At 39.3% G+C, this 20,138-nt stretch overlaps 1 long non-coding RNA gene across 2 annotated transcripts in view; it reads left to right on the top strand.

The window, feature by feature from the left end:
- LOC144337688 (uncharacterized) overlaps positions 1-20,138 on the top strand; it is a 204,934-nt gene that overhangs the window by 77,093 nt on the left and 107,703 nt on the right. For both annotated transcript variants that reach the window (XR_013411116.1, XR_013411115.1), the window contains exon 2: positions 591-652. This is a non-coding gene — a long non-coding RNA (uncharacterized LOC144337688). The remainder of the gene's footprint in view (positions 1-590; positions 653-20,138) is intronic.

Raw genomic sequence — 20,138 nt, 5'->3', positions numbered from 1 at the left:
TCCAAACCTACACAGACTGTTGACAAAAAAGAAAGAGGGATGGAAAATCAGCAGTTTACTTTCTAATTTTCTCTTCTATAGGTATTGATTTTACTTTAACACAACTAACTTTGCAGTGCCTCTCCTCACATAAGACCATTACACCTATGTGTTGATCTTTATAAGGTTAAACACATTTCCTGAAATTTTAGCCTGCCTGTGTCATGCATTTTAAAGAAAAAGACCAAATTAAAGAAGTCATCAGTGAGTAAACTATTAAGTAGAAATTAAAACTTTTTATTCAAGACACAGGATGCAAATATTTGGTCAGAGAACAAAGACCCCAGGAGCTTTTTGGAACCATTATATTAGCTTCAATGTATTAGTCCATCTGCTCGTAGATAAATGACTTTAAGCTCTGAAACAAGGACCCTTAGTAGCCCAGCAGGGACTTCTGTTGATACTGCAGGCTGATTCCTTCCCTCACTGGGTCTGTTTCTCAATCACTAATTTCTGAACCAATATTTGGGTCATTGCTAAAAAGGGCATACATGTAGTTTTAAGACAAAAATAGCTCTTTGATCTAAGTAACATACTTTTCTACCTGTTAGGTCCTTCTTACTGATGTCTTGCTCTTCTGCATGGCTTGTGAAAACTATTAGAGTCGTCCAAGGTAAGTGCATTGCACAGGGGTGACAAAAAAGTGGGTGGGGTGGTGGGGGAGAACATAGATATACACCCAAGAGGAATGGAAACATACATTCACACGTAACTTGTGCACAAACATTCATAGCAGCATTATTCATAATATCTAAAAAGTAGAAACCATCCAAATATTCATCAACTGATGAATAGGTAAATATAATGTGGTATATCCTCATAATGGAATATTATTTGGCAATGGAAAGGAATGAAGTACTGATGCCCGATACCACAGGGATGAACCTTGAAAACATTATGTAAGTAGAAGAAGCCAGTCATGAAAGACCACTTATTATATGATTCCACATATAAGAGGGGAGTTGGGGGTGACTGCTAAAGGATATGGGGTTTCTTTTGGCAATGATGAAAATGTTCTCAGTTAACTGTGGTGATGGTTGCAAAACTCTGAATATACTAAAAAACATTGAATTGGACACATTAAATGGATGAATTGCATGGTATGAGAAATGTGAGGATTTTATCTCAAGGTTATTATAAAAAAAGGGGTGTAGGTGAGGAGGAAGATGGTGATCCACAACTAGGATGACCATATGTTGTGATTGCCCCGAGTTACCAGTATTTTGCCAGGTATGCCAAAGAATTGTTAATTGCTCTGCCTTAACTTTCAAAAGTGTCCTGTTTGGATGATAAACTATATGGTCACCATATGTGTGACCAGAAGTACTATGATCTTCTGCAATGTATCTTAAAGTTATCTAACCAAGATAACACTTGGGGTTCTTTTAAAGGTAAATATCCCTGTGTTCCCCCCATGGATCTTAATTCAGTAAGTCAGAGGTGGAAACTGGTGTTTTTGTATTTTTAACAGTTATCTATGATGATTCTTATGAGTTTTTGGCATTCACTATTCTACTTGTTAAAAAAAAAAAAAAAAAAAGAGGTGAACAAATTACCTTTGGGGGCAAATATAATTCCAGGGAGGTACAAGAAGGCGATTGTAGGAAATTTGCTGTGGAAGGCTAAAAATGAATTCTGACATGGATTGAGAGAATAATGGTAATAACATAAGGACAGTGATAGTTCTAAGAAATATCCTTCTCTCTTCTAAGATTTAAAAAAAACCACATCTATTATTTGGTAAGAATGAGTGAGGATTAATACTCATAATGATTTACCTGTAAGTTTCTTCTCCAAGGTGGCCAAAGGTAAAGGCAAAGTGGGTTCTGGGGTATCCCTGATTATTGTCATTCTGCCTTAGGTCCTGACATCCACTGCCTTCACTCAAACCCTTCTGGCCAGTTCCATCCTACAGATTCTAAGTTCCTGACTCAGAATTTTATTGTTGTGAACCTTTACACCCAGGTTTGGAGACATAAAGGAGCACCCTCAAGTGAGGCAGAGCAGTCTCAGAAACATAGGAAAATGAAGAAACCTAAACCTTGGGACAGGTTTTTTTTCTGTTTTTTTTTTTTTTTTAATTAGAAGAGGAACAAAGGACGTTGGGTCACAGTTTCTAAAATAAACATGAGCAATAGGGCATATATAATGGCATAATATGAACCAAACTGATAAAAAGCAGTGTCATAATATCCATAATATACATTTATTGCTTATCTGAATTCAACATTAACTTCAGTTTAAGGATGCTTAGTCTTCATTGTTCATAGGGAAGAAGCCTTCAGTTTCAAAGCCTAAAATGAAAATTGTGCTGAAGAAGCCTAGACATTCCCACATGTGTAGAATCATCATAAAATTTCTTAAGGAGGAAAAAGTCATTACTAACCTATTCTCTCATTTAGCCAGATTGCTTTAATTCATATCCTTTTTTGCTGCTTTAATCAATCAAGAAAACGCTCTCCTGCAGATTCAGAGCTCAGAAGTATACTCTTCCTTGCTCCTGTCCATGCCCAAGCCTCTTGATCTCTGGGGAAAGGGTTGACATCTGAGAAGATTTCTTTGTTTCACTTTGTTCCAGCAAACTGTTTGAAATAGTCAGGCTTTTGACCGAAATTTGAGTATTCTTTCTGTCCCTTAGGTACTGTCTAAAATTTTTCAGTGTTTTAAAAAAGATTTCTAATTAGTTGAGGGACCTCCAGGGTGAATATTACTATTATTAAATAACTGAATATAAATTAAACTTTTATGGTTTCTAAGCTACTGCTTTTTTTTTTTTTTTTTTTTTTTTTTTTTAAAGATAAGAGTCTTACAGTGTTGGCCAGCAGGCTGGTCTTGAACTTCTGTGTTCAAGCAATCCTATGTCAGCCTCCCAAATAGCTGGGTCTATAGGCATGTGCCACTACACCCCAAGTTGCTGCTTTTTAATAGAACGTTTAATGTATAACTTTTAGATTCCAATAAAATATTAGCAAGACTTATTAACTTAGCAGATCTATGTGGCAATATTATTTATCCCAGGAATGTTTAGGTGTCCAGGTTTGGTGCGTTTATATGATTGGACACCCATGGACTGACTGGGAAAGCAGCAGTTTAGGATTGCCCACAAGACAAAGATTTGGAAAAACTTTAAAAAGTTTTGACCACAAAGGTCATAAATTTTAGTCTAGTGATGCAGATTTACTGGATCCTGATGAACAACTGGAGTGAAAAGCATTTTCTAGAAGAAGAACCTGTAGTGATTTCTAGGTAAAGGACTTCAGATGAGATCCTGAAGTAATAAAATATTGGCAGGTTTAGTAGACTCACAAACATGAGGTTAGTCAGGGGTCTAAGGTGATAGACATATGACATCAGAAACAAAATAAGTACTAGGCAAGGCCATGGCCCTGAACTTTTATTAGAGTTGGGAATTGAGGATATTCTGAACCCCAAGGATTTAAACCAAGAGAAACAGTAGCAAGGCAAATCAGTTTAAAAAATAATTCTGATGTATATTGGGAAGGATTTTATTCAACTTAAAATCAGAAAAATAACCACTAGTAGTTTATGTGATGCTTCTTTTAATTCTTATCTGGTATTTTAGTTGTAGGTTCCTATTAAGGTTCAATAAACCGTGACAATAGACCAAGGACTGGGCTATGATAAAGTCTTCCATTTTAAACAAACACAAACAACATTGAACCAGAAAGAGACATAAAGTCTGTTTAAGGCATTGGTGTGTTTGTATAAGACCTGGGTTATGTAGGAGTAGCAGTAAAGAAAAAAGGCTCAGACATCTAATAGACATTTCTTTTACTTCCTTTTTATGTGACTTTAGGTGGGCCTATGACTTAATCTGTATGACCTTTGCTAGCTCTGCAGTTATTTTTAGTACATGTTGCCAGTTTTCTAAGTGGTTTTACCATTTTACATTCCCATCAGCAATTTTTTAGAGTTTTAGTGTCTCCATATCCTCACCAACATTCAGATGAGTGGATGGTGGTTTCTCATTGTGATTTTAGTTTGTATTTCTCTGATGACAAATGGTATGTAGCACTTTTTCATATGTTTATTGGATGCTTAGATATCATATATTGTAAAGTGCCTGTTCCAATTTCTTGCCTATTTTTAAAAATGAGGTGAGGTTTTTGAGGGTTGGTTGGTTGTTTTTTTGTTTTCTGTTTTTCTTTTTTTTTTTTTTGGTTTTTTGTCTCTCTTATTGATTAGTAGTTTAAAAGAAAATATCTTCTAGAATATGAGTTCTTTACTGGATATGCATCTTGCAGATATCTTCTTCCAGTCTGTGGCTTGCTGTTTTACTCTTTTAATGGTGTCTTTTGATGAACATAAGTTCCTAATTTTAATATAGTGACATTTTCAGTTTTTTCCTTTATATTTAGCACTTGTATGTCCTATTTTAAAAACTTTTGTCTACTCTAAGATATTTTATAATATTTCAGCTGCTTTATTTCAAAGTTTAAATCTTTAATCCATTTAGAATTTTAGAGATATGAGGTAGGGATCCAATTTTATTTTTTTCCAAATGCTTTTAAACTTCTCTAAAAACATTTCTCAATTAATATTTTAAATGCCACCTTTAGGGTGTTTCCAATCACAATAATCATAAGTTTTTGATATAAAACACTCCAATACTTAGCAATGTTCAATGAAATATTAAAACACCAAAAGACACAATCTCAGAAGCAGATAAATCTCTCTGTGAACCAAATATAGAACAAAAAAGCAAAACAATGAGTGGAGCTGAAGTCAAAGGGCTTCTGTGTTGTGGGTTTCTTGTTTTTTTTAAGGGGCAGTATTTGCTGGGAGTTTAGCTGCTGTGAGATAAGGAGTATTTAAAGTATATGAACAAGGAGCATGAATCCTGATTGCCTTGTGAAACCAGGGGCTGGGGAAAAGGATCTTCTTCTCATGAAAAAAGGCAAAAAGCCTAGGGGAAAACAAAGTTTCTGGTCACTACATTGGGCTGTGACTTTTAGAAAACTTCAGGGTACATTTGAAGGAAGGTACAGCCTCGTAATCAGAACAGAAGTGACTGTCTGTGAGCTTGTGACAGCATCAGGTTTATCTCCATTGTCACCCTGGGACAAGAATCTTAATATGCCTTTATCAGACCTCATCTGGACTGGAGTGATCATGACTTGGGTAGACATAAACACAGGACTACCTGGCCAAGGTCTGGGTTGAATACCGAGGAAGAGAGAGGAGAAAAACAATGAACCTTATACAACAGGCCAGAATTCCATGCCTATGGATCAGGTATTCCTTAAACCCCTGGTTAGTAGCGCTGGCTGAGGCCCTGAGGAAAGGAAAGGCAAACTTATATCTGGAATGGATACCAATTGCTGTGAGGAAGAAAACAAAACAAAACACTGTGGACCCTTCGAGGATAAAAGGAGCCCAACATAATCAACTTTCCGTCTAATGACTGGTTGTCACATTGGAGGCTCAGCACTGATACGTGTTGCTGGCAAGTGGAATATTCAGAGACAACCGTAGCTATATCAGCCTTGGTGAGAGTCCATGCCACTGAGCCCATGTATAGCCTCCATTTCTGCCTCTCTGGTCACTTCATTCATGGGCCATTGTGCTGGGGTGGCCAGTGACAAAAACTGGCTAACATTAACTCACCAAGTCATTTTGTTTACTTGATTGTTTAATGCTCCTTCTGTGATAATAATTTCATTTTAATAATGTTTTCAGGGGCCAGGTGTTGTGGCTCAGGCCTGTAATGTCAGTGCTTTGAGAGGCCAAAGCACTCTCAGGAGAATTGCTTCAGGCCAGGAGTTTAAGACCAGCCTGGGCATCATGCCAAGACCCTTGTACCTTCCTAATGAGCATTAATGTGTGATACAACAATCTTTATACTTCATTCATGCCAATTCTCACAGGCCTGTTTACATGCTGGTACCCCAGAACTCCTTGTTTCTGTATCTTTCAGTCTTCCATGTGTCTGACCAGTAGGCCAAGCCATTTGTCACTGCCCATGAATACATATATACTGTCATCACAGGCCCACTGCTCCTTCCACACAAGGTGGATGACCATTGCCTGAACTGGGACCATCAGAAAGATTTTCCCTCTCCACTGTCTTTCAAGGCCTCCTGCCAATGAAGTTGTACTGCAGCTGCCATTCATTTTTGGCTTGAGTAACCTATTCATTACCTCAAAACCCAGGCTTTGTCTACCTCCTTCACATGGTTGTATATATGTGTATTGGATATAAATGTGTGTACATAGGTTATGGTACGCAGGCCATAGGTGTGACTTAGGGAAGAATTCTGGGTGAACTGTGGTGGATGATGGGGAGTGGGTCCGCTCATGCAGCTTATGTGTGCCCTGTGGTCCTGCTCGTGATTATCCTGTATGTAGTATTTCTATTTTAAAATGGGTTGTTGGCGAGCCATCTTAACTTTATGACTTACTGAGTTCAGCAGTTCTGGACACAAGGTCACTAAGTGTCACATGCCCAAATGTTCCATCTCTGTTGGGTCCCAGTACTATATCAGAAGCTGTTTTATTTTTTAATTTTTTATTTTTTTTGAGACGGAGTCTCGCTCTGTCGCCCAGGCTGGAGTGCAGTGGCCGGATCTCAGCTCACTGCAAGCTCCGCCTCCCGGGTTTACGCTGTTCTCCTGCCTCAGCCTCCCGAGTAGCTGGGACTACAGGCGCCCGCCACCTCGCCCAGCTAGTTTTTTTGTACTTTTTAGTAGAGACGGGGTTTCACCGTGTTCGCCAGGATGGTCTCGATCTCCTGACCTCGTGATCCGCCCGTCTCGGCCTCCCAAAGTGCTGGGATTACAGGCTTGAGCCACCGCGCCCGGCCTTTTGTTTTGTTTTTGAGACAAAGTTTCGCTCTTGTCATCCAGGCTGGAGTACAATGGCACAATTTTGGCTCACTGCAACCTCCACCTCTGGGGTTCAAGTGATTCTCCTGCCTCAGCCTCCCCAGTAGCTGGGATTACAGGTGTACACCACCATGCCCAACTAATTTTGTATTTTTAGTAGAAACGGGGTTTCACCATGTTGACCAAGCTGGTCTCGAACTCCTGACCTCAGGTGATCCACCCACATAGGCCTCCCAAAGTGCTTGGAATACAGGCCTGAGCTACCACTCCTGGCCCAGAAGCTGTTTTTAAAAAGTCATGTAATTTTATGCTACAGATGTCACGGATCCCAGGTTCTGCACTGTGATTCTTCCCTAGAGTTTACTATAAACACTGCACTTTTTATCACAACTGATACACATAACACCATAGGGTCTGCTGGATTGTATAACTCAAGTTGCTGGGCCACTTGCACTACAGGATGTACCTTCTAAAGAGCTCTTGTTCCTAGCCCCACTCAAAGCTAGCAGCCTCTTATATTGCCTGATACGTAGGCCAGATCAGTACACCTAGTTGTGGAATGTGTGGCCTCCAGAACCTAAGAAGGCTTAATAGGCATGTGTCTCCTACAAATAATGAAAGTATTGCCTCTTCCTTTCCAGTTTAAGACCCCATTTTTCTTTCTCTTTCCTAATTGCATTTGCTATTCCTTCTGTGACAGTGCTAAGTAATAGTAGTGAAAGTGAACTTACTAAAAATTTATTGGCCTGGTGCATTTTGAGGTATAGCTTTCTGACGATCAAATTTTTTTTTTATCATAATTTGTCCATTTAGATTTGCTGTCTTCTCTGAAGGTAGATTTTTATTATTTATATTTTCCTAAAAATACATCCATTTTAATAATGTTTTCAGGGGCCAGGAGCTATGGCTTATGCCTGAAATCTCAGTGCTCTGAAAGGCCAAGATGGGATAATCTCTTGAGGCCAGGAGCTGAAGACCAGCCTGGGCAACATAGCAAGACTCTGTCTCTACAAAAAATTTTAAAAATTAGCTGGGCGTCATGGTACACACTTGTAGTCTCAGCTACTTGGAAGGCTGAGGCAAGAGGATCACTTGAGCCCAGGAGTTCGAGGTTGCAGTGAGCTATGATCGTGCTACTGTACCCCAGTCTACGTGACAGAGACTCTGTCTCAAATAAATATGTAGAGATGAGAAAAGCAATCTGTTATAATTTGTTTTATGTTTTCTCTGAATCTGTTATCTCCACATTCTAATTTTTTTATTTATGTTTTTTTTTTTGTTTAGACTACTAATTAGCTAAATGGTTTGTTGGTGCCCTCCAATTTCTTGAATTGGAAACTTAAACTTTTATTCCTATGTGAATAACATAAATGAACATAGATATTTAATGTTATATATTTTCCTCTGAGCACTATGGTTATCTATAAGGTCTGATAAATCTTTTTCTGCTATCATTTTTTAAAAAGAAATTGTGTAATTTTGATCTTGATTTCCTTTTGTCCCAAGAGTTTTTAAGAAAGTTGTAAAAATATTTCTAGGGAATTTTTCCCCATTTGAGCACATAATTTTATCTTGTTTCATGATACTTTGTGGAATGTATTTTTTTTTAAGGGCCAATATAGAGTTAACTTTTGTAAATGTCCCAGTGTTCTTAAAATGTATGTATGTATAATATGAATATAATATGTATATTAGATATGTATTGAACATAAACATTACAAATTGTTAAAAAATTTTAACTTTCTTAAAACTTAAAAATTATTTAAAAAATTGAAAGACGTTTGTATCAAGAACGCTTTTTGCCATCAATGGATTGCTAAACCTTCACTGTGCTTGTATTAGTTCTATTTCTGTATAACAAATTACCCCCAAACTTAGCAACATCAAACAACAAACATTTATTATTTCAGTTTCTTTGGATCAGGAATCCAGGCTCAGCTTAGTTGTGTCCTCTGGGTCAGTCTCTCTCACAAGGCTACAATTAAGGTATCAGCCAGGATTGCAGTCATCCTAAGGCTCAACTAGGGGAGGATCTGCTTACAAGTTTACCCTCCTGGCTGTTGGTAGGCCTCAGATCCTTACCGACTGTTCGACAGAGACATGGGTTACTGTTCAGAGACATGTAGGCCTCTCCACAGGGCAGCCTACAGTGTGACAGTTGGTATTCCTTAGAGTGAGTGAGGGAAAAAGCAAGAGAGAATGTAGCCAGATGGAAACCAGAGTCCTTTTATAACTTAACCTGGGAACCGACATCTCATCATTTTTACCGTATTATTTTGGTTAGAAGAGTCACTAGGTACAGTGCGTAATCAAGGGGAGAGGATTGCCTAGGGCATAAATATGAGAAACTGTGGAATACTGGGGACTATTTTAGAGGCTGTCTACTCTAGTCTTCCTTCTGTCCCCAGTGATCATGTCCCTCATCCCTGCAATACTCTCATCCCCCTTTCCAGTCCCCCAAAGTCTAATCCAATTATGGCATCAGCTTAAGGTTCAGAATCTCATCACCTAAGTCATCTCCAGGTGTAGATGAGGTGCCTCAGGTGTAGTTCCTCTGCAGTTCCACTCAAGCCCAACATACAGTAGTGAGACAGACACAGGATAACCATTTTAGACATTTTTGTTTTAAAATAGAGGAAATGGGAGGCATAAAGGTCCAGTGCAATTCTGAAATCCAGTTCCTCCAATGTGAGAAGTTGTTTGTGTTTTCATATAGGTTCTTACTCCGTTGCCTAGGTGAAGTTCTGTGGTACAATCGTGGCTCACTGTAGCCTTGATCTCCGGGGCTCAAGCGATCGTCCTACTTTAGCCTCCCGAGTAGCCTGAACTACAGGCACATGCCACCATGCCTGGCTAATGTTTAAATTTTTTGTAAAGACAGGGTTTTGCTATGTTGCCCAGGCTGGTCTTGAACTCCTGAGCTCAAGCAATCCACCCGCCTCAGCCTCCCAAAGTGCTGAGATTACAGGCCTGAACCACCACTCCTGGCCTTCCAGTGTTAGCTTTTTGATTAGGTCTCAAGACCTAGGAATGATCCTCCATGGCCTTCAGCTCTGCTCTTTGGCCTCAGGTTTCACTCTCAGAGTCACCTTTCCTTTTGCAAGAAAGGTAGCACATGCTACAGTTGAGAAATTGCTTCAGCCTTCTTTTCTTGTCATTCATATTGGCAGTCTAATAGCCTTTCTTCATTTCATACTGTACTTTTCATTCTGTCCTTTTCAGTTCAAGCTGGCTGAGTTCTTCCTGATAAAATTCTTGCAAAAACCTTGTGGGCTTCCTGTGATTCTTATTAGCATTTACTCCATTACACAAAAGTCAAACCAGAAATCTTTTCTCGGTAAGTCTTTCTTTACCTTTGGTTCATGCTTAAAAATTTGAGGGTCAAGGCACGTAAGTTTTCTGAAGTCCTTACTGTTTGAGAGGATCTATGAAGCATACCCTTAATCTTTTTCAAAGGCCCTCTTTGTGACTGAATAGAACTCTGATGGTACCACTTTTTATCTTTTTTAATATAACAGAAGTTTTTACAGTCACATTCTTAGTGTCACCTTTAGACCAGGGTTCTCCTGGCAGTGCCCACAGTATGAACTTTACTTGGGAGCTATTTTTTTGTTTTGTTTTTTGAGATGGAGTGTCACTGTCACCCAGGCTGGAGTGTGATGGTGCAATGTCGACTTACTGCAGCCTCTGCCTCCTGGGTTCAAGCAATTCTCCTGCCTCAGTCTCCCAGGTAGCTGGGATTACAGGCACACGCCGCCACACTCGGCTAATTTTTCTATTTTTAGTGGAGACGGGGTTTCACCATGTTGGCCAGGCTGGTCCTGACCTCCTGACCTCAGGTGATCCACCCACCTTGGCCTCCCAAAGTGTTGGGATTACAGGCATGAGCCACCATGCTTGACCAGGAGCTATTTCTTAATGTTAGCATCTTCTAAATCTGGAGAGTTTGAGAATTTTCAAAAACATCAAGTCCTGATTTCTTAAAAAAATTTGTAAAATTGTGGTAAAATACACATAATATTTACCATCTTAACCGTTGTTAAGTGTCCATTTTACTGGTATTAGGTACGCTTATATTGTTATGCAAACATCATCACCATCTATCTTCACAATACTTTTCATCCTAAAAACTGAAACTCTATACTCATTAAATAACAACTCCCAATTCCTTCCTCCGGCTCTTGACTACCACCATTCTACTTTTGGTCTCTATGCATTTGACTACTCTAGGTACCTGATATCAGTTGGATCGTATAGTATTTGTCTTTCAGATACTGATTTACTTCACTTAGCTTAATGTCCTCAGAGTTCATCCAAGTAGTAACATGTCAGAATTTCCTTCTTTTTTAAGGCTGAATAATATTCCATTGTGTATGTATGTATGTGTGTGTGTGTGTATATATATATGTATACATATATGTATATGTGTGTGTATATACACACCCCACATTATTCACCCATCAATGGATACTGGAGTTGCTTCTACCATTTGGCTATTGTGAATAATGCTGCTATGAACGTGGGTGTACAAATGTCTCTTCAAGATTCTGCTGTCAATTCTTTGGAGTATATACCATCAAGTAGAAGCACTGGTTCATATGGTAATTCTGGTTTTAATTTCTGAGGAAGCACCATACTGTTCTCCACAGCAGCTGCAACATGTTACATTTCCACCAACTGTACACCGTTTCCAGTTTCTCCGCATCCTTGCCAACATTTGTCTATTTCCATTTTGTTGTTTGTTTTTTATAGTAGCCATCCTATTGTGTGTGAAGGTGGTATCTCATTTTGTTTTTATTTGTATTTCTCTGATGACTAATGGGGTTGAACATCTTTTCACATGCTTATTGGCCGTTTGTATATCTTCTTTGGAGAACTGTCTATCCAAGTCCTTTACCTATTTTTGAATCAGTTTGTTTATTTTTGTGTGTGTTGTTGGGTTTTAGAAGTTCTCTCTATATTCTGTATATTAATCCCTTGCCAGATACGTGATTTACAAATATTTTCTGCCATACTGGAGGTGGCTTTTTTACTCTGTTGGTAGTGTCCTTTGAGACACAAAAATATTAAATTTTCATGATGCCCAACTTGTCTATTTTTTCTTTATTTTTTTTTCTTTTTTTAATTTATTTTTTATTTTTTATTATTATACTTTACATTCTAGGGTACATGTGCACAACGTACAGGTTTGTTACATATGTATACATGTGCCATGTTGGTGTGCTGTACCCATTAATTCGTCATTTACATTAGGTATATCTCCTAATGCTATCCCTCCCATCTGACCCCTCCCCACGATAGACCCTGATGTGCGATGTTCCCCTTCCTGTGTCCAAGTGATCTCATTGATCAATTCCCACCTATGAGTGAGAACATGCGGTGTTTGGTTTTCTTTTCTTGCGATAGTTTGCTGAGAATGATGGTTTCCAGCTGCATCCATGTCCCTACAAAGGACACAAACTCATCCCTTTTTATGACTGCATAGTATTCCATGGTGCTTGTGTGCCACATTTTCTTAATCCAGTCTGTCACTGATGCACATTTGGGTTGATTCCAAGTCTTTGCTATTGTGAATAGTGCCGCAATAAACATACGTGTGCATGTGTCTTTATAGCAGCATGACTTAAAATCCTTTGGGTATATCCCCAGTAATGGGATGGCTAGGTCAAATGGTATTTCTAGTTCTAGATTCTTGAGGAATCGCCACACTGTTTTCCACAATCGTTGAACTAGTTTACAGTCCCACCAACAGTGTAAAAGTGTTCCTATTTCTCTACATCCTCTCCAGCACCTGTTGTTTCCTGATTTTTTAATGATTGCCATTCTAACTGGTGTGAGATAGTATCTCATTGTGGTTTTGATTTGCATTTCTCTGATGGCGAGTGATGATGAGCATTTTTTCATGTGTCTGTTGGCTGTATGAATGTCTTCTTTTGAGAAGTGTCTGTTCATATCCTTTGCCCACTGTTTGATGGGGGTTGTTTGCTTTTTTCTTGTAAATTTGTTTAAGTTCTTTGTAGGTTCTGGATATTAGCCCTTTGTCAGATGAGTAGATTGCAAAAATTTTCTCCCATTCTGTAGGTTGCCTGTTCATTCTGATGGTAGTTTCTTTTGCTGTGCAGAAGCTCTTTAGTTTAATTAGATCCCATTTGTCAATTCTGGCTTTTGTTGCCGTTGCTTTTGGTGTTTTAGACATGAAGTCCTTGCCCATGCCTATGTCCTGAATGGTATTACCTAGGTTTTCTTCTAGGGTTTTTATGGTATTAGGTCTAACATTTAAGTCTCTAATCCATCTTGAATTAATTTTCACATAAGGAGTAAGGAAAGGATCCAGTTTCAATTTTCTACTTATGGCTAGCCAATTTTCCCAGTACCATTTATTAAATAGGGAATCCTTTCCCCATTTCTTGTTTTTTTCAGGTTTGTCAAAGATCAGATGGCTGTAGTTGTGTGGTATTATTTCTGAGGGCTCTGTTCTGTTCCATTGGTCTGTATCTCTGCTTTGGTACCAGTACCATGCTGTTTTGGTTACTGTAGCCTTGTAGTATAGTTTGAAGTCAGGTAGCGTGATGCCTCCAGCTTTGTTCTTTTGACTTAGGATTGTCTTGGAGATGCGGGCTCTTTTTTGGTTCCATATGAACTTTAAAGCAGTTTTTTCCAATTCTGTGAAGAAACTCATTGGTAGCTTGATGGGGATGGCATTGAATCTATAAATTACCTTGGGCAGTATGGCCATTTTCACGATATTGATTCTTCCTATCCATGAGCATGGTATGTTCTTCCATTTGTTTGTGTCCTCTTTTATTTCACTGAGCAGTGGTTTGTAGTTGTCCTTGAAGAGGTCCTTTACATCCCTTGTAAATTGGATTCCTAGGTATTTTATTCTCTTTGAAGCTATTGTGAATGGGAGTTCATTCATGATTTGGCTCTCTGTTTGTCTGTTACTGGTGTATAAGAATGCTTGTGATTTTTGCACATTAATTTTGTATCCTGAGACTTTGCTGAAGTTGCTTATCAGCTTAAGGAGATTTTGGGCTGAGACCATGGGGTTTTCTAAATATACAATCATGTCATCTGCAAACAGGGACAGTTTGACTTCTTCTTTTCCTAACTTTATTTCTTTCTCTTGCTTGATTGTCCTAGCCAGAACTTCCAACACTATGTTGAATAGGAGTGGTGAGAGAGGGCATCCCTGTCTTGTGCCAGTTTTCAAAGTGAATGCTTCCAGTTTTTGCCCATTCAATATGATATTGGCTGTGGGTTTGTCCTAAATAGCTCTTATTATTTTGAGATACATTCCATCAATACCAAATTTATTGAGAGTTTTTAGCATGAAGGGCTGTTGAATTTTGTCAAAGGCCTTTTCTACATCTATTGAGATAATCATGTGGCTTTTGTCTTTGGTTCTGTTTATATGCTGGATTACGTTTATTGATTTGCATATGTTGAACCAGCCTTGCATCCCAGGGATGAAGCCCACTTGATCATGGTGGATAAGCTTTTTGATGTGCTGCTGGACTCAGTTTGCCAGTATTTTATTGAGGATTTTTGCATCGATGTTCATCAGGGATATTGGTCTAAAATTCTCTTTTTTTGTTGTGTCTCTGCCAGTCTTTGGTATCAGGATGATCTTGGCCTCATAAAATGAGTTAGGGAGGATTCCCTCTTTTTCTATTGATTGGAATAGTTTCAGAAGGAGTAGTACCAGCTCCTCTTTGTAACTCTGGTAGAATTCGGCTGTGAATCCGTCTGGTCCTGGACTTTTTTTGGTTGGTAGGCTATTAATTATTGCCTCAATTTCAGAGCCTGCTATTGGTCTATTCAGGGATTCAATTTCTTCCTGGTTTAGTCTTGGGCGAGTGTAAGTGTCCAGGAAATTATCCATTTCTTCTAGGTTTTCTAGTTTATTTGCATAGAGGTGTTTATAGTATACTCTGGTGGTAGTTTGTATTTCTGTGGGGTCAGTGGTGATATCCCCTTTATCATTTGTTATTGCGTCTATTTGATTCTTCTCTCTTTTCTTCTTTATTAGTCTTATTAGCGGTCTTTCAATTTTGTTGATCTTTTCAAAAAACCAACTCCTGGATTCATTGATTTTTTGGAGGGTTTTTTGTGTCTCTAACAATTCTGCTCTGATCTTAGTTATTTCTTGCCTTCTGCTAGCTTTTGAATGTGTTTGCTCTTGCTTCTCTAGTTCTTTTAATTGTGATGTTAGGGTGTCAATTTTAGATCTTTCCTGCTTTCTCTTGTGGGCATTTAATGCTATAAATTTCCCTCTACACACTGCTTTAAATGTGTTCCAGAGATTCTGGTATGTTGTATCTTTGTTCTCATTGGTTTCAAAGAACATCTTTATTTCTGCCTTCATTTCGTTATGTACCCAGTAGTCATTCAGGAGCAGTTTTTTCAGTTTCCATGTAGTTGAGCGGTTTTGATTGAGTTTCTTAGTCCTGAGTTCTAGTTTGATTGCACTGTGGTCTGAGAGACAGTTTGTTATAATTTCTGTTCTTGTACATTTGCAGAGGAGTGCTTTACTTCCACCTATGTGGTCAATTTTGGAATAAGTGTGATGTAGTGCTGAGAAGAATGTATATTCTGTTGATTTGGGGTGGAGAGTTCTGTAGATGTCTATTAGGTCCACTTGGTGCAGAGTTGAGTTCAATTCCTGGATATCCTTATTAACTTTCTGTCTCGTTGATCTGTCTAATGTTGACAGTGGGGTGTTAAAGTCTCCCATTATTATTGTATGGGAGTCTAAGTCTCTTTGTAAGTCTCTAAGGACTTGCTTTATGAATCTGGGTGCTCCTGTATTGGGTGCATATATATGTAGGATAGTTAACTCTTCCTGATGAATTGATCCCTTTACCATTATGTAATGGCCTTCTTTGTCTGTTTTGATCTTTGATAGTTTAAAGTCTGTTTTATCAGACACTAGGATTGCAACCCCTGCTCTTTTTTGTTTTCCATTTACTTGGTAGATCTTCCTCCATCCCTTTATTTTGAGCCTATGTGTGTGTCTGCATGTGAGATGGGTCTCCTGAATACAGCAGACTGATGGGTCTTGACTCTTTATCCAATTTGCCAGTCTGTGTCTTTTAATTGGACCATTTACTCCATTTACATTTAAGGTTAATATTGTTATGTGTGAACTTGATCCTGTCATTATGATATTAGCTGGTTATTTTGCTCATTAGTTGATGCAGTTTCTTCCTAGCATCGATGGTCTTTACAGTTTGGCATGTTTTGCAATGGCTGGTATCTGTTGTTCCTTTCCATGTTTAGTGCTCCCTTCAGGATCTCTTGTAGGGCAGGCTTGGTGGTGACAAAATCTCTAAGCATTTGCTTGTCTGTAAAGGATTTTATTTCTCCTTCACTTATGAAACTTAGTTTGGCTGGATATGAAATTCTGGGTTGAAAATTCTTTTCTTTAAGAATGTTGAATATTGGCCCCGCTTTCTTCTGGCTTGTAGAGTTTCTGCCGAGAGATCTGCTGTTAGTCTGATGGGCTTCCCTTTGTGGGTAACCCGACCTTTCTCTTTGGCTGCCCTTAACATTTTTTCCTTCATTTCAACTTTGGTGAATCTGACAATTATGTGTCTTGGAGTTGCTCTTCTTGAGGAGTATCTTTATGGCGTTCTCTGTATTTCCTGAATTTGAATGTTGGCCTGCCTTACTAGGTTGGGGAAGTTCTCCTGGATGATATCCTGCAGAGTGTTTTCCAACTTGGTTCCATTTTCCCTGTCACTTTCAGGCACACTAATCAGACATAGATTTGGTTTTTTCACATAATCCCATATTTCTTGGAGGTTTTGTTCATTTCTTTTTACTCTTTTTTCTCTACATTTCTCTTCTTGCCTCATTTCATTCATTTGATCTTCAATCACTGATAATCTTTCTTCCAGCTGATCGAGTCGGTTACTGAAGCTTGTGTATTTGTCATGTAGTTCTCATGTCATGGTTTTCATCTCTATCAGTTCTTTTAAGGTCTTCTCTGCATTGATTATTCTAGTTATCCATTCATCCATTCTTTTTTCAAGGTTTTTAGTTTCTTTGCGCTGATTACATAGTTCCTCCTTTAGCTCTGAGAAGTTTGATCGACTGAAGCCTTCTTCTCTCAACTCGTCAAAGTCATTCTCTATCCAGCTTTGTTCCATTGCTGGCAATGAGCTGTGTTCGTTTGGAGGGGGAGATGTGCTCTTATTTTTTGAATTTCCAGCTTTTCTGCCCTGCTTTTTCCCCATCTTTGTGGTTTTATCTGCCTTTAGTCTTTGATGATGGTGACGTACTGATGGGGTTTTGGTGTGGGTGTCCTTTCTTTTTGTTAGTTTTCCTTCTAACAGTCAGGACCCTCAGCTGCATGTCTGTTGGAGTTTGCTTGAGGTCCACTCCAGACCCTGTTTGCCTGGGTATCAGCAGCGGAGGCTGCAGAAGATAGAATATTGCTGAACAGCGAGTGTTGCTGTCTGATTCTTGCTCTGGCAGCTTCGTCTCAGGGTGTACCCAGCCCAGCCGTGTGAGGTGTGATGTGTCGGTCTGTACCTAGTGGGGGATGTCTCCCAGTTAGGCTACTCAGGGGTCAGGGACCCACTTTAGCAGGCAGTCTGTCCGTTCTCAGATCTCAACCTCTGTGCTGGGAGAACCACTGCTCTCTTCAAAGCTGTCAGACAGGGACTTTTACATCTGCAGAGGTTTCTGCTGCTTTTTGTTTAGCTATGCCCTCTCCCCAGAGGTGGAGTCTACCGAGGCAGGCAGGCCTCTTTGAGCCGCAGTGGGCTCCACCCAATTCGAGCTTCCCAGCGGGTTTGTTTATCTACTGAACCCTCAGCAATGGCGGGCGCCCCTCCCCCAGCCTCGCTGCCACCTTGCAGTTAGATCTCTGACTGCTGTGCTAGCAATGAGGGAGGCTCCCTGGGCGTGGGAGCCTCCCAGCCAGGTGTGGGATGTAATCTCCTGGTGTGCCGTTTGCTAAGGCTCTTTGTAAAGCTTAGTATAAGGGTGGGAGTTACCCGATTTTCCAGGTGTTGTGTATCTCAATTTCCCTTGGCTAGGAAAAGGAATTCCCTTCTCCCTTTCACTTCCCAGGTGAGGTGATGCCTCGCCCTGCTTCAGCTCTCGGTGGTTGGGCTGCACCCACACCAGCATCAACTGTCTGACACGCCCCAGTGAGATGAACCCGGTACCTCAGTTGAAAATGCAGAAATCAGCCATCTTCTGTGTCACTCATGCTGGGAGCTGGAGGTTGGAGCTGTTCCTATTTGGCCATCTTGGGCACCACTTCTTTTTTTTTTTTCTTCGCTTTGTCACCCAGGCTGGAGTGCAGTGGCATGATCTCGGTTCACTGTAACCTCTACCTCCTGGGTTCAAGCAATTCTCGAGCCTCAGCCTCCTGGGTAGCTGAGATTACAGGTGCGTGCCACCCCACCGAGTTAATTTTTGTATTTTTATTAGAGATGGGCTTTCATCATTTTTATTAGAGATGGCCAGGCTGGTCTCGAACTCCTGACCTCAAGTGATTTACCCACCTCGACCTCCCAAAGTGCTGGGATTACAGGCATGAGTCACCACACCTGGCCCAATTTTTTGTTGTTGCCTGTGCATTTGGTGTCATAGCTAAGAAATCATTTGGAATACAATAGCCCGCACCACACTGTTTTGTTTACTGTGGCTTTGTAGTAAGTTTTGAAATGAAGAAATGTGAGTACTCCAACTTTGCTCTTCTTTTTCTAGGCTGTTTTGCTCAAGATTCCATATGAATTTGAGGATGATTTTTATATTTCTGCAAAAAATGCTGCTGAAGTTTTAATAGGGATTACATTGAATCTTTCTATCATTTTGCGTACTGTTGACATTTTTGACAATATTAAGCCCTCCAACTCACACACATGGAATCTTTTCCCATATATTTATGTCTTTATAAATTTCCCTCAGCAGTGTTTTGTAGTTTTCATTGTACAGTCTTTCATCTAGGTTATCCAATTTCTTGGCATACAGTTGTTCACAGTCCTTGCTTATAATCCTTTTTTATTTTCTTTCCTCTTTTTTCTTTTGAGAAGTGGGATCTCACTATATTGCCCAGGCTGGACCTGAACTCCTTGAAATCCTCTCACCTCAGACTCCTGAGTAGCTGGAACTGCAGGCTTGTGTCACTCTGCTAGTTCTTATAATCCCTTTTATTGCTAGTAATGTCCCCTCTTTCATTTCTGATTTGTTTGAGACATCTATTTTCCTTAGTCAGTCTACCTAAAAGTTGTCAATTTTGTTAATCTTTTTGCAATTTTTGCTTCCTATGTTTGATGGTCTGTTGCTGGTGTGTAAATATTTAGAATTATTATTTCTTCTTGCTGCATTAAATTTTTTATTAATATATAATGTCATTCTATGTCCTCTGCAATGTTTTAAAATGTAAAATCTATCTTGCCTTATATTAGTATAGCTCCTCTGCTCCCTTTTGGTTACTGTTTACCTATATAGTATCTTTCTTCATCCCTCTACTTTGAACCTCTTTGTGTCTTTGGATCTAAAGTGAATCTCTTGTGGACAGCCTATAGTTGGATTCCTTTTTAAAAAAATCCGTTATGCCAGCCTCTGTCTTTTGATTGGAGAATTTAATCCATTTACATTTAAAATAATTACCTATACAGCAGGGCTCCCTTCTGTTATTTTGCTATTTGTTTTCTACATGCCTGATAGCTGTTTTGTTCCTCATTTCCTGCATTAGTCTTTTTTTTTTTTACTTTTGGTCATGAGATGTTTTAATTCCCTTTTTCTTTCCCTTCATGTATCTTCTGTAACTATTTTCTTTTTTCTTTTTTTTTTAATTTATTTATTATTATTATACTTTAAGTTGTAGGGTACATGTGCATAACGTGCAGGTTTGTTACATATGTATACTTGTGCCATGTTGGTGTGCTGCACCCATCAACTCGTCATTTACATCAGGTATAACTCCCAATGCAATCCCTCCCCCCTCCCCCCTCCCCATGATAGGCCCCGGTGTGTGATGTTCCCCTTCCTGAGTCCAAGTGATCTCATTGTTCAGTTCCCAACTATGAGTGAGAACATGCGGTGTTTGGTTTTCTGTTCTTGTGATAGTTTGCTAAGAATGATGGTTTCCAGCTGCATCCGTGTCCCTACAAAGGACACAAACTCATCCTTTTTGATGGCTGCATAGTATTCCATGGTGTATATGTGCCACATTTTCTTAATCCAATCTGTCACTGATGGACATTTGGGTTGATTCCAAGTCTTTGCTAT

The sequence above is a fragment of the Macaca mulatta genome, chromosome 20, assembly GCF_049350105.2.
Source record: "Macaca mulatta isolate MMU2019108-1 chromosome 20, T2T-MMU8v2.0, whole genome shotgun sequence".
Lineage (NCBI taxonomy): Eukaryota > Metazoa > Chordata > Mammalia > Primates > Cercopithecidae > Macaca > Macaca mulatta.
This window is presented reverse-complemented; position numbering and strand designations above follow the sequence as displayed.